Below are 12,023 nucleotides of genomic sequence, written 5' to 3'. Positions count from 1 at the left end.
AATCAACAGTTGGTTACTAAATGAATGGTGTCTGCAGTCCTAATACATAGCAGTTATTTTTCTCAGTCATTGAATTTTAGAGCTTAGAAGGAGCCTTTGTCCTTAGAAGGAGACTTGTCCACAGGCTTTTTTGGCAGCTAAGGCTGAGAAAGATGAAGCGACAATGGAAGGAGGAGGTCTCCTTCTAGATTCCCAGTGCAGCGGATCTCCTGCAAACGCAGCATACTGGGCTAACTTTGGGCAACGACACCGCAGCGCACACAACAGGCCAGTGGACAGCGGGGAGAGGAGTCGGCGGTCAGCTGCCTCGGGACGGCCGCGGAGTGTGCGCTGCCGGTCCCAGTAGGGGCCCCGTCATGGACCAGGGTCTCCAGAGCTGCACTTCACCGACTGAAGTATCCTGTGGACTCTTCCTGAGCCTGCCCGAGGGATTTCCGGGTTTGGGAACCGCTGACCGACGCCGGGCAACGTTCCCAGCAGGCAGGCGGCCGGAGAAAGAGGTGGGGGTGGGCCCACGGCCCCCTCCTCCCCAGCCCCACTCCAACCACTCCAGTCTCGGAAGTTTTCCAGTCCACTCTTCCCTCCTTTTCCCCAGGAGCGTTTTCTCAGCTTTTCCCACCTGGAGTTTGCAAAGCATCCACACCCCGTCCGCCCTCCAGGAGCGCGCCACTCCGCGCGCCTCGCCCCGCCCTCTGCCTCCCCTCCTCCTCCTCCCGGATCCTCCAAGGCCGAGTCACCCCTCGCCCGGCGGGCCGTCACGTGCGCCTCGCCCCGCCCCATCACGTGGCGAGCCCCGCCCCCGTCCCACGTGACCGCTTCCCCGCCCCGCCCCCGCGCCGGCGCGCTCCGACGTGCCCTGGAACTTACCCTCCCGGGGAGAGCCGCCTGCGGGGACGCGCCGGCCGCGGCCGCCGCCGAGTGAGCGCCCTTCGGGCTCGCCTGGGTGCCCCACTGCTGCCGCCAGCACAGGAGGGAGCCGCTTCCCGCGAGGCCGCTGCGCTCTCTGTGAGGTGAGGGGGCTTGCGGGCGGAAGGCAGTTCGGGCGGCGCAGCACAAAGGCGCCTGAGGCTGGGGTTGTACCCGCCGAGGGCTGCGGGGCCGGGGGAGGCGTGTGCTGGCGCGCGGTGGCGCCGAGGGGCGCGAGTGCAGCCGGAGGCGCGGCCCGAGGGGTCGGGGCTCGGGGCGGGGACCGTCGCCGGCAGGTCGGCAGATATGGGCTGCGGGGTTTAAATGGCTCGAAGTTGTGGCTCCTTTGCCCCCCGGTTTTCTGACTTCCTGTGAGAGGGCAGTGCCCGCCGCCCCGCCCCCAGGAAGGAGGGTGTCGGGGCGTGTGTGTGTGTGTGTGTGTGTGTGTGTGTTAAAGGCTGGCGGTGCCGCCCTCTTTCCTGGTCTCCCGCCACCGCGCGTGCCCGCTTCCCAACCGCTGGAGGGGATGCACCCCCCCACCCCACCCCGGAGCGGATCTGGGCCTCCCCTCGAGGGCTTTGACCTCAAAACTGGGCGCTCGGGGCTCTGCAGTCTGTAGAGGTGCCCCGCCCCTGCTGAATGGGCATTTGCTTCTCTGCGAGGAATCTCCTCGGGGTCCTTGAATTTAAAGAATTCCCTGTCCTCTCCTCTGGGGTCGTTGATTATCTTCTAAGAATGACTGTCCTTGGCGTGTTGTATCTTAAGTTACCGCAGACTCCTGGAGAAGAAACGGCCACAGGGTCATCAGCAGAGCAAAAGGCACGGCCTTGCGTTTTAGAGGCGTGTGATGTTTTCCTGTGGGCTGCATGCAGCAGCAGTCGTTTTAAATGCACTTGCGAAGGCAAAAGCGAAATGTTCAAAGCGTAGCACTATGAAAAGTTCTCACGTCATTCCAAGCGAAGTGTTTGTTGTGGGTAGAGGCAGTTAGCCCTCGTCCTGCTTGATGGTTAATCATGACCTGTGGAGGTAGAATTTATTGACCGTTCATGCGCGTATTCCTTGGGGGCGATGATGTAGAGGAAGGAACATTGAGGAGTCGCTGGAATCTGGTTCAGATTCTGCCCCCCGCTTCTAAAGGTGAGACCTTGGAAGGCTCTGAATGTTGCAGTGAGAGGTTGTTAAAGTATCCAGCTCCTTGCCATGCCTCTCTAATATTTAAATGTTGGGTATCGGTAGCCTAGAGATAGATGTATTAGTTTGTCATTCGGTGTTCCTTACCTGATCCGCAGGAGGGTGTGTTACAGGCTGGAGCATCTTTGTGTATTTTTTTATTTGGATAGACTGTGGCCGCTCAGGCCAGTATTTTCTCTTTGTTTTATTTTATTTTAATTTTATGGCTGTACCTGGGGCGAATGGAAGTTCCTAGGTCAGGGATTGAATCTGAGCTGCAGCTGTGACCTAAGCTGGATCCTTTAACCCGCTGCACTCCACTTCACTCCCTGCTCCAGCTGGGGATTGAACCCTTGCCTCTACAGTGATTGGCGCCACTGTAGTTGCATTCTTAACCCACTGTACCACAGCGGGAACTCCTTCCTCTGTTTTAAAAATGCCTTGGAGGAGTTCCCTTGTGGTGCACCTGGCTAAGGAGCTGGTGTTGTCACTAGCCAAGGCTCAGCTCAGGTCGCTGCTATGGTGTGGGTTCAACCCCTAGCCTGGGAACTCCCCATGCTCCGGGTGCTGCCAAACAACAACAACAACAACAACAACAACAAAAAACCTAAAAAAAAGCCTTGGAAATGTTTCAGAGCAGGGATTTGGGATTCCAGAGCAGTGACCCAGGCTCTGAAGACTTGACTGTGAGCCGAGGCAGCCTGAAGGGCCAGAGAAGCTGGACATGCAGGTGTGGCCCATAGTTGCATTAGCTCTGCCCCCTGGAGGGGGTCTCTGTGGGGAAGAATGAGTTCAGTCAAATGTACCAGGTTACGTGTGTTCACCCCAGTATTTGGTGATAGGGTTCTGTTCCTGCCGTACCAACCACTGAAGTTGGAGAAGGTTGCCAACTCATTGATCCTAGTTGTCCATGTATAGTCAATATTTTATGAATCTTTAGATTTTTTTACTCACTACACTAGTTGTTAGGCACAGGGGAAGATATGTAAGTGCTGCAGAACAGGAGCATATTATTTGTAGTCAGTCATTTGGCTTTTCTTTTATTAATTAGGAAAGTATCCTAATTAATAAAGAGGTGGACACTAAGTGGGCTTTAGGAATGTAAGTACTTGAAGTAATGCACTTGACGTTTCTGAGAATAAAACGGTAGTAAACAGTTTAAATGAATTAAAACAGTGAATATGGTGATATGTAAAATTTATAAATGTTAGTACTAATTTATGCTGATCTGAGAAAACTGGTAATAAGGAAAAGCAGCTTAACGTAAATCTGCCTAAAGTGGGCATTACAGTTTTGTAGTGGATAGTGGGAGGGAAAAGTGAAATTAAACTTTTATTTTATGTTATATTTAACAATTTTATTTGTAATTGCAAATGTGCACTGTGTCATAGAATGAGTCAGATGTGAAAAGGTAGGATGGTACCGCATAGCATCATTGTACTGCAAATCATGCTTTTCAAATCGTCCTCTTTTGAGGAACCCATTGGGCCACTGTCTTTGTGGCTTTGCTTTTCTTCAATTGTTAGCTGTTCTAATTGTTAGAACATCCTCATGTGTGGATGGCTTTGCTGTGATTCAGCCATTTTCCTATTATTTTTATTGACTTCATTGACTTAATATCCTGCAATTTCAGATTGCATTTGTCTAGCTTTTCATTTGAACCGAACTGCCTGCCAGATGCTGACTTCTCTGAGCATCCTCCCCTGTGGATAATCTAGTGCTTCTCAAACTTGAACCTGCATGGGAATCACCTGCACTGCTAGCAAGCCCCCAGATGCTAGCCATGCTGCCTGTGCCTCAGGCTGCTGCTGCTGTCCAATGAAATATAATGCCAGGCACCTGAGTGATTGTACAGTTTTTAGTTCTCACATGATGAGTAAAAAAGAAGCCATGAAGTAAATTTTACTGTTTAATCTACATGACATCTTCACAGTCCCATGGGTATTTTACACCTAAAGCACATCTCAATTTATTTATTTACTTATTTTAGTTTACTTTTTTTACATTATTTATATATTTACTTTTGTCTTTTTGCCTTTTCTAGGGCCACGCCCACAGCATATGGAGGTTCCCAGGATAGGGGTCTAATCAGAGCTGTAGCTACCAGCCTACACCAGAGCCACAGCAACACTGGATCCAAGCTGCATCTGCGACCTACACCACAGCTCATGGCAATGCTGGATCCTTAACCACTGAGTGAGGCTAGGGATCGAACCCGCAACCTCATGGTTCCTAGTCAGATTCGTTAACCACTGAGCCACGACGGGAACTCCCTTTTAGTTTACATTTATTGAAGTATAGTTGATTAGCAATGTTGTGTTAGCACATTTCAGTTTAGATTAGCCACACTTCACATGCTCAATGGCCACATTTGCTTAGGAGTGGCTACTGTGTTGAACTGCAGGGTTCTGAGTCTAGAATCTAGATCAGTGCTGTTTTTAAGTGTGTTTTCAGATTGGCCTTGTCAGCAACCCTTGGGAACTTGTTAGAAATGTAAATTTTTAGGGCCCTACCTCAACCTTCTCTCATTAGAGTACCTGGGGTTTCAGGAACTTGGTTTTGAATGCTGCAGGAGGAGTTCCCATTGTGGCTCAGTGGTTAACAAATCCGACTAGGAACCATGAGGTTGTGGGTTCGATCCCTGGCCTTGCTCAGTGGGTTAAGGATCTGGCGTTGCCGTGAGCTGTGATGTAGGTTGCAGACCGGGCTCAGATCCCCAGTTCCTGTGGCTGTGGTGTAGGCCGGCAGCTACAGCTGCGATTCAAACCCTAGCCTGGGAACCTCCATATGCCGAGGGAGTGGCAAAAAGACCAAAAAAATATAAAATAAAATAAAAGCTGCAGGATAGGAGTTCATGTTGTGGCTCAGTGGTAATGGATCTGACCGGTATCCATGAGGACACTGGTTTGATTCCCTAGCTCTGCTCAATGTGTTAGGATTCAGCGTGGCTGTGGCTGTGGCTGTGGCGGAGGCATTTGAAGCTCTGATTTGACCCCTAGCTTGGGAACTTCCCTGTGCTGCTGGTGCAGCCTTAAAAAGACAAGACAAAAGAAAAAAAGAAAAAAAAAAAGCTACAAGATAGGACTACAAAATGTACATGTGGTGTTTTGGATGGGATCCCAGAACAGAAAAAGTTCATTAGGGACAAACTAAGGAATATGGACCTTGTTAGGTTAGGTATCAGTGTGGGTTCATTGAATGTGACAAATGTACCGTGCTAATGTAAGACACTAGTGGGGAAACTGTGTACAGAGTATATAGGAATTCTGCTGTCTTTGCAGTCATTCTGTAAATATAAAACTCATTTCAAAACCTTTTTTTTCCTAATTTTTAAAAAAATTTTTATTTTTTCCTTTTTTGGCTGCATGTGGAGTTTCCGAGCCAGGGATCATATCTGAGCCTCAGTTGGGACCTAAGCTGCAGGTGTGGCAATGCGGGATCCTTAACCCATTGTGTCAGGCTGGGGATTGAACCTGCATCCTAGTGCTCGCAAGACAACACAGATTCCATTGTGCCACAGTGGGAACTCCCAAAACATTTTTTTTTTTTTAAAATAAGCTCTCCAGGTAATTGTGTCTTTCACGAGAAGTGAGAAGCAGTGATCTAGATCACTAATGTGACCTGCATTACTTGAGCCTGAGTGGATGTGATGGAGGCTTGTGTTAGGTCCTGTAGAGTAGTAAGAACTAAAACTTGTAAAGCACTTCTCGTGTGCCAGGGGATTATACCTAGTGCTGTACACATATTTACTCATTTAACTCTCCCAACATGTGATACGTACTATTAATCAGCTCCCTTTTACAAATGGAAAAACACTGAGGCTCAGAGAGGGTTGGGTGGGTTGTCTTAAATCACAGCTAGCCAGGGGCAGTTGCAGAGACATTTGAAGAGGGACTAATTTTATAAGTGATCAGCTCATCTGTGACTGTTTGCTTTCTCTTACAACTTTGGCTTCTTTGAGTAAGTGGTGATTAGGGTGGTTATTCTGTGTCATGTTTTGTAGTTTACAAAGTACCACTTTTACTAGGATCGTTTGTATTATTTGTTGTGTTTTACAGATAGATCAGGGGCTCTGGGCCTGAGAGCTGATAAATGGCAAATCCTGATTTAGATTTCAGTACTCTGACCCTGAGTTGTATGGGAGTTGTGTGGTCCTTTACCACAGGAGAATTCAGATTTTTTTTTTTTTTTTTTTGCTACCCCCATGGCATGTGGAAGTTCCCTGGGTCAGGGATTGGATCTGTGCCACAGCAGCAACCCAAGCCACTGGAGTGACAATGCCGGATCCTTAACCTACTGTGCCACAGAAAACTCTTGAGAATTAAGAATTTTTAAGTTAGTGATATCTTTAAAAATGTCCTAAAAATTACCTGTATTTTGCTGTATGTTACTGATTTTTTAAAGAAATCAGTTTTATAGAATAAAACACTCAACAATAAAAAAGAGTGAACTCTGGATACATAACAACAATATGAGTGAATCACAGAAGCATTGTAATAAGTGGAACAAGCCAGACATAGAATTCCTATATGGTTTGTGCTTTTCTGTGTCCACTTCACTTCCTTGAGTAAGCAGTGATTAACGTGATGCTCTGTACCTTGCTTTAGCGTTACTAAGTACCCATTCTCACAGGGATCTTCTGAGGTTAATATTTTTTTGTTTTACAGATGAGTGTACCACAGTCGCTTTAGGTATTCACCAGTTGATAGGCCTTTGGGTCATTTCCATTTTCTGGCTATTAATGAATAAAGCTGTTTTGGATGTTTCTGTAAGACTTTGTAAGGACTTAGATTTTCATTTTTCTTCGTTAAATACCTAAAAGTGGAGTTGCTTGATCATGTGTTAAATATGTTTAACTTTATAAGAAACTGCCAGATTGCTTTCCTAAGTAGCTGTAGCACTCTGCCTCACCACCAGCAATGAGTGAGAATTCCAGCTGCTCCTATCCTTACCCTACAAAATATACTTTATATATATTTAAAGCTATTCTAGTAGGCGGGTAGTGATATCTGGTAGTTTTAATGTGCATTATTAGAGTTTTGTTTAACAACTTTATTGAGGTGTAATTGCTGTAAAATAAACTGGATATATTTTAAGTGTGCATTTTGAGTGTTGACATATGAATAGGCCTCTAAAATCTCACTGTTATCACAATAATGAACATATCCATCACCCTCCCACCCCAAATTTCCTTGAACCCAAAGGTAGTTTATTGACCTTGTTCCCTGGTAACTATTGATCTGCTTTCTGTCACTGTACATTAGTTTGCATTTTTTTACAATTTTGTGTAGATAGAATCATATAGTATGTACTACTTGTCTAGATATTTTTCACTCAGCAGAGTTATTTTGAGATTTATCCAGTTTGTTGTACCAGTGGTTTGTTCCTTTTTATTGCTGAGTGATATCCCATTGTGTGGATATTACATACCTTATTTTATCTGTTTGCCTATGGGTAGATGTTGGGTTGTTTCCAGTTAGGGACTATTAGAGATAAAGCCATTGTGAACATCCATGTACAGATCTTTGTGTGGACATATGCTTTTATTTTCTTTGGTAAATCCCTGGGTCATATCCCTGGTCAGTGTATATTTGAAATTTTTTTTCTTTTTTCTTTTTTTTTCCTAGCGCCACAGATGCAGCATAGGGAAGTTCCTAGGCTAGGGGTCAGATCAGAGCTGCAGCTTCTGGCCTACACCACAGCCACAGCAGCACCAGATCCGAGATGCATCTGTGACCTACTCTGCAGCTTTTGGTAACACTGGATCCTTAACCCACTGAACTAGGCCAGGGTTCGAACCCGTATCCTCATGGATACTAGTAGGGTTCTTAACCTGCTGAGCCCCGTTGGGAACTCCTATTTCAAGTTTTTAAGAAACTTAACTGTCCAGATTTTCCCAAAGTGGTTGGAACATTTTATATCCCTGCCGGCAGTATGTGAGCGTTCTGGTTACTCCACATTCTCAGAAATACTGGTATGGTCAGTCTTTTTAATATTAGTCAAACTAGTACACAAGTAGTGTTATTTTTCTGTGGCTTTAGTTTGCGTTTCCCTAACGACTAAAGATGTTGAACATCTCCTCACTGGCTTATTTACCACCTGTAGATCTTCCTTGGATATGAACACTTGTCTGTTTGTATTATTATTATTATTATTATTATTATTTTGCTTTTTAGGGCTGCTCCTGAGGCATAGGAAGTTCCCAGGCTGGGTCGAATCAGAGCTGTGGCCGCCAGCCTATGCTGCAGCCACAGCCCCACAGGATCTGAGCTGGGTCTGTGAACTACACCACAGCTCATGGAAACGCTGGATCCTTAACCCACTGATCGAGGCCAGGGATCGAACCCACATTGTCATGGATGCTAGTCAAATTCATTTCCTCTGAGCCATATGGGAACTCCTTGTCTGTTCCTATCTTTTGCCCTTTTTAAATTGGGTTGTCTTCTTACTGACTTGTACAGTTGTTGTATGTTCTAGATATGAGTTTTTCTTGGAGATAAGTTTGTGTCTCAGACATTTGTGTCTATGTTCATGAGGGGTATTGGTCTGTAATTTTTCTTTTTTTATGATGCCTTTGTCTGGCTTTGGTATGAGGATAATACTGATTTCAGAGAATGAGGTGGGGAGTTCTCGTTGCAGCTTAGTGGTGAGAAACCTGACTAGTGTCTCTGAGGATGTGGGTTTGATCCCTGGCCTTAATCAGTAGGTTAAGGATCTGACGAGGCTGTGGTGTAGGCTGGCAGTTACAGCTCCAGTTCAGCCCCTGGCTTGGGAACATCCATATGCCAAGGATGTGGCCCTAAAAAGAAATTAAACAAAATGAAGGATGAAGTGGGATGTTTTCCCTCTGTTTCTTTTTCTTTTTTGTCTTTTTGCCTTTTCTAGGGCCCCTCCTGCAGCATGTGGAGGTTCCCAGGTTAGGGGGCGAATCAGAGGTGCAGCCGCCAGCCTTCGCCAGAGTCACAACAACGCTGGATCCGAGCCGCGTCTGCGACCTACACCACAGCTCACGGCAATGCTGGATCCTTAACCCGCTGAGCAAGGTCAGGGATCAAACCCACAGCCTCATGGTTCCTAGTCGCATTCGTTAACCACTGTGCCACGACAGGAATTCCTTCCCTCTGTTTCTTTAAGAGGTTTGTGTAGAATTGGTATTATCTTCCTTACGTTTTGGTAAGTCACCAGTGGAGCTATCTTGGCTAGGAATTTCCTTTGTGGGAAGTTTTTTAAAGACAGATGCAATTCATTTAATAGTTATAAGAGCTATTTGGGTTATCTATTTCTTCTTAAGTGAGCTTTGGTTATTTGCCAAAAAAATTATCCAGTCCATCTAAGTTGTTGAATTTATCAGCATGAAGTTGTTCATAATCTTCTCTTATCTTCTTTTAATATCTTTCGGATCTGTAGTTATATCTCCTGTCTTGTTCATGATATTGGTAATTTGTGTTTTTTCTCTTTAGTTCTTGATCAATTTGGCTGGAGAATTATCAGTATTACTTTGAAGAACCAGCTTCTGGTTTCATTGATTTCCTCTAATATTTTTCTGTTTTCTCTTTTACTGATTTCTGCTCTGACCTTTATCAGGTCCTTTTTTCTGCTTGCTTTGGATGTAATTTGCTCTTCTTTATTTAGTTTCTAAGAGAGTAAGCTTACATCAAATTTGAGGGTTTTTTTTTTTGGCCCATGCCCACAGCATGCAAGGTTCTGGGGCCAGGAATTGAACCTAACCCACAGCAGTGACAATGCCAGGTCATTAACTGGCTGCATCACCAGGGAACTCTGCCTTTATTCTTTTCTAATTATGGTCATTTAGTATTTAAATTTTTTTCTAAGCACTACTATAGCTGCATCCTACAAATTTTGAGATACCACATTTTCATTTTCATCCAGTTCAGATATCCTGTTTGATTTATTCTTTGACCTGTGAATTATTTACAAGTATGTTGTTTAGATTCCAACAACAAATTTGTAGATTTTAAGATATCTTTATATATAGCTTTTTACCCCACCTTAAACATGTGGAAGTTCCCAGGCTAGGGGCTGAATCAGCGCTACAACTGTGGGCCTACACAACAGTGTGCGATCAGAGCCATGTCTATGACCTACACCACAGCTCATGGCAATGCTGAATCTTTAACCCACTGAGCAAGGCCAGGGATTGGACCCGAGGTCCTCATGGTTACTTGTTGGGTTCATTACTGCTAAGCCACAACAGCAACTCCTAATTAATTTATATTTTAATTAGTTATCAGAGTGCGCATTGTGGTGCAGTGGGTTAAGATTCATGAGGATGCAGGTTTGATCCCGGCCTCACTCAGTGGGTTAAGTAGCTGGCATTGCCACAAGCTGTGGTGTAGGTTGCATATGCCACTCAGATCTAGTATTGCTGTGGCTGTGGTGTAGGCCTGCAGCTATAGCTCTGATTCAACCCCTAGCCTGGGAACCTCCATATGCTGCACCTGTGGCTCTAAAAAAAAAAAAAGGAGTTCCCGTCGTGGCGCAGTGGTTAACGAATCCGACTAGGAACCATGAAGTTGCGGGTTCGATCCCTGCCCTTGCTCAGTGGGTTAACGATCCGGCATTGCCGTGAGCTGTGATGTAGATTGCAGACTCAGCTTGGATCCTGAGTTGCTGTGGCTCTGACATAGGCTGGCAGCTACAGCTCCGATTTGACCCCTAGCCTGGGAACCTCCATATGCCGCGGGAGCGGCCCAAGAAATGGCAAAAAAGACAAAAAAAAAAAAGATTTATATTTTAATTCAATTGTCAGAGAACATTCTTCTTATTTCAGTTCTTGTAGGTTTATTGAGATTTGTTTCATGGCCCAGATATAGTCTTCAGAAAATGCATGTTGGTAAGAAACTACTTAACTGACCATATTGTGTAGCATTCCCATTAGCACTGTATTTGTGTCCAGTTGTTGATATCCTTGTTAACACTTTATATTATCTTTGTTATTTACGTTATTTATGTATTTATTTATTTTTTTTGCCTGCATAAGTTTTTGGGCCAGGGATTGAACCTATGCCACAGGAGTGACTTGAGCCACAACTGTGACAACACTGGGCTCTTAACTGCTAGGCCACTAGGGAACTCCACTTTTTTCTTTTTTTTAAGTAAGTTACTGATGTTTGACTAGAGCTCTGCAATGGCCAGACCTTAATAATCAGTACACTTGTAGATGTATTTGTTTTGTGGGTTATATCTTTTTTTTAAAGCATGGGATTAGGTAAACATTTGAAAGTGGTTGATTGTAGTCATTTCAAAGATTCAGAGGGTGATGTGTATAGTTTCGGAGGAATCGCTAATGGGTTGAGCAGGGTGGTGGTTAATGCCTCTGTAGCCAGTGAAGTTGTGAAGTGAATGAAGTTTTTCTTCTCGAGTAAATTATTACAGGATTAGAAATCTTATTAAACTTTACCAAGACCAAGATTTTCTCCTAATACGTAAGAACTTGTGTAATGACATGGACTAAGACCCTGGGCATGGGTGCCTCCCATGGAGAATATCAAGGCGTTGCTACAATGAACAGGGTGGGTGAGGTGCCACAGGCAAGATGGAAATTATGTCCACTGTGAAAATGTATTAATTTCTTTCCTCAGGGTTTTTGTGTTTTTGTTTTTTGGCTGCATCCTAGCCAGGGTTGAATCACAGCTGCAGCTGTGACCTACACTGCACCTGCTGCCTACACCTGTGTTGTTTAACACCCTGGTTCAGGCTGGGGATCAAACCCTTGCCTCCACAGTGACCTAAGACACTGCAGTTCGATTCTTAATCCGCTCTGCCATAGCAGGAACTCCTATTTTTAAAAACTGGTTATGTTGGAAAGTTCTTAGAAATTAAAATGTGAGACTCAGGTGTAGAGAACATAGGATGAAGAATCCATTGATTAGAGTGTATGTAGAAAGGAGTAAAGGGCTGAAAATGTGGAAGCGGAATGAAGGGTG

The 12,023-nt window shown here is 45.1% G+C and overlaps 1 protein-coding gene across 8 annotated transcripts in view; it reads left to right on the top strand.

The window, feature by feature from the left end:
• Nucleotides 1-877: 877 nt before the first annotated feature.
• ARHGAP12 (Rho GTPase activating protein 12) overlaps nucleotides 878-12,023 on the top strand; it is a 117,614-nt gene continuing 106,468 nt past the window's right edge. For all 8 annotated transcript variants that reach the window (XM_047754571.1, XM_047754569.1, XM_047754567.1 and 5 more), the window contains exon 1: nucleotides 878-1,010. The gene's annotated coding sequence lies outside the window, so the exon portion shown is untranslated. The remainder of the gene's footprint in view (nucleotides 1,011-12,023) is intronic.

Source organism: Phacochoerus africanus, chromosome 12, assembly GCF_016906955.1.
Source record: "Phacochoerus africanus isolate WHEZ1 chromosome 12, ROS_Pafr_v1, whole genome shotgun sequence".
Taxonomy (NCBI): Eukaryota; Metazoa; Chordata; class Mammalia; order Artiodactyla; family Suidae; genus Phacochoerus; species Phacochoerus africanus.
This window is presented reverse-complemented; position numbering and strand designations above follow the sequence as displayed.